We start from the raw sequence: 3116 nt of genomic DNA, 5'->3' as shown, positions 1-3116 counted from the left end.
CTCGTTGGCCGGGTCGGCGTCGGGAGGCGGTGGCTTCTTTTTGGGGAGAATAGTCATGGCGGCACCGCCGAGGACCCCCCAGCAAACCCGGCGCGCGGCACGCCGGGAGAGAACCCGGATGAGGGGGCTACTGTAGTGCGCGAAGCACGACGGGAACAGCAAGACCCGGATAAAGGGCTCGAGGCACCGGTTCCAGAACCGTCGGCAGCGAGCGGGTCACGCCGGGAGGAGAACCCGGATGTGAAGTCCAAGATGAAGGAACCGCAGCGAGTTTGTCGTAGCCTTCTCTCCCAGTCCAGCAAGTTTATTGCTACGCTCGTTCCGGCCTTCTGCTTCAAAGGAAACAGAACCAAAACAAGTACCCCTTCGCCCCTCCCTCTCGCAAGTTGTTGGGCTACCGGGTGGGGTCCCCCGGGCGCTGCGCACGCGCGCCAGGTCACAGCCCCGCCCCTCGCTCGGAAGTACGTGAGCAAAATCGCCGCCGCCGCCACAACAACTGCGGACACCAACCAATCGAAGCTGCTGCGTGGGTCCTCGACGACGCCCAGGGGCCAATCAGAGACGTCCGTTCGCCCTCCCGTGTCCTCCGTCTCGGATTTCAGTCAAAGTCGGCCCCCTCGTTCGCAGCCTTTCTTGTCTTCGGCCCCGTCCTGCTCTTCACTTCTCTCCGAGGCTTTGACTCCCAGGCGTGGGTATTGCGAAAGGACAGCGTGGCCTGCCCCGTGCACAATAATAAAAATGCCCCCCTCCAGACTCCCAACCTGAACACAGTCAGCCGGACTGACTGGAAAATATCAACACTCCAAGAGTATAGCATTCCCCTGTAGCGTCAGTTCCGGTCCCACCCACCTGCCGATCCCCTTCCGGCGGCGAGGTGGGCGCTGCCTCACCCTGGCAACAGGCGGAGTTCTGCTGTGATTGGTTAAGAGACGCCGTCACTCAAGTCGACAGGCCAACCTTGAGACATACACGCACCGTGGGGACTGTGGAAGTTTGGGAAACAGACACGCCTTCTTTGGCACCAGCGCACTCTCGCCCTCGCGTTGACCTCCCCTCCCCTGTGGCTAGTGCGCAGGCGCGGCACAGCCTTTTTTCCGAAACCGAGTTTGCTTGGCTCGAGCGAAATGTTTATGAACCAGCTCTGTCACCAGCAGGCGTCTCGCACTAGGGTTGGTAAAATCCCTGCTATTAGCGGCAGGAGAGCTACAAGCTAATCCTAGCTTCATTCCTGTCTGAGTGATCTTTGGCAAGTCGTTTAACACCCACCCCACCCACTATTTCTACTTCTCTGTAAAATGGCAATGATAATTCCAACTTAAAGATCAAAGATGCTTGTAAAGGGCCTGATGCTGTGCCTGGCACATAGTAAGTGCTCATTGGGCCTGGTGCTGTGCCTGGCACATAGTAAGTGCTCAATAAATGAGTCTGCATGGTGGTGCAGTGGAAGGATCCCAGGCTTTGGAGTCAGGAAGACATCCGTTCCAGGCCCAGATGGACCAGTAACAACTGTATGACCTTGACCAAGTCATTGTGTCTCTTTTGAGATTACTCAGATATAAAATGGGAATGATAATGCCTGCCCAGACTGCCTCAGGAATAGTTATGGAGTTCAAATGAGCTAATGAACCAAGAAGGTGTTGTGAGAGGTGAGGGCTTACTGCCAGTCTTGGGAGCCAAGCCATACAACAGGTTGACTAAGAGACCATCGGAAAGCTTTTCCGAGTGCCCCCGAACCTTCCCCCTTCAGATGTTGACCCTAGTTAAAATTCTTCCCTGAAAAGTCTCAGTAATAAACGAGCTCTACTGTTGTTTTCTGTTCATGAGACTTTATAGGAGGAGAAAACTCACGTTTACTGGGCCTATTGTGTTCACAGCTTTGTACCGATTACCTATGCACATTATCACGTTGAATCTTCTCCTGATTGTCTCACTCCAGACCCATGTATCCTACTGGATATTTGTCCAGCACTACACACCTAAACTGGACTCATGATAATAATTATGACGAACCTTCACCGAGTTCTTAACTGTGAGTCTGGCACTGTGCTCTAACAGTTTTGATCTTCCCTTTGACAGTGTAATAGTACCCCCATCCAGCCATTGCCCAAGCCAAAAACATGGAAGTCAACCTTGACTGCTCCCTCTTCTTCCTCAACTCCCACTTGCCTGTCAATTTCAAGTCTTGCCAATTCTACCTTCGAAATCTCTTGACTCTCCAATTCTACTGCCACTACCACTTTGGTCTAAGCCACCATCACCTACCAACTGAACTACCACAAAAGCCTCCTCACTGCTCTTCCTCCCTCGCCAGAATGATCCTTCTGAAACACAAACCTCATCATGACTTTCCTGTTTCTAAGCCTTCAGATATCCCCATTATCCTTAGGATGAAGTTCGAAATTCGTATCATATTTTCCAAGGTCTTTTGTGATCTGGCCTACCTCTCCATCTGTCCTCTCCTCACAGCCTCACACTCTCCTCCCTAGCCACACTGAACTACTTTCAGTTCCCCAAAGGCTGAGCTTACTCTCTAACCTCCATATCGTTCCACATGCTGTTCCTTCTGTTTAAAACATTTTCATCCTTTCACCTTTTTTTTTTTTTTCCCCAGCTGGCCGATACAGGGATCAAACCCCGGACCCCGGTGTTATCAGCACCACCCTCTAACCAATTGAGTTGACCAGCCAGCCCCTTTTCACCTTTTACCTGGTTGACTCCAACTCATTGCTTATGTGTTGGCCAGATTAGGTTTTCCTGCCATCTGCATGCTTCCATAGTCCGCTGACCTTAGTTCTACCACACTATGTTGTAATTGCTTAACTGTCTGCCTTCCATGCTCAACTCTGTACATCAGAGGCGATGTCTGCTCTGCCCATCTTTGTATCCCTAGGGCTAACACATAATGGGCAGTTAATAAATATTTGGTGAATAAATGAATTATCTCTCTTTCACAGGTTAACAACAGAAGGTAAGTGATTCTCTCACCCAGGGATTGGAAACCAGGTCAATCTGAATCCAAGATCTGTTTTCTCAGTGCTCTACAAAGCTCAGTCACACACTAGCCTAGCATAGCCAGTAGCCCACAAGAGAGAATGTAGGGGACAGCCACAAGGAAG

Source organism: Galeopterus variegatus, unplaced genomic scaffold, assembly GCF_000696425.1.
Source record: "Galeopterus variegatus unplaced genomic scaffold, G_variegatus-3.0.2 Scaffold688, whole genome shotgun sequence".
NCBI lineage: Eukaryota > Metazoa > Chordata > Mammalia > Dermoptera > Cynocephalidae > Galeopterus > Galeopterus variegatus.
Note: the sequence above shows the minus strand (reverse complement) of the source record.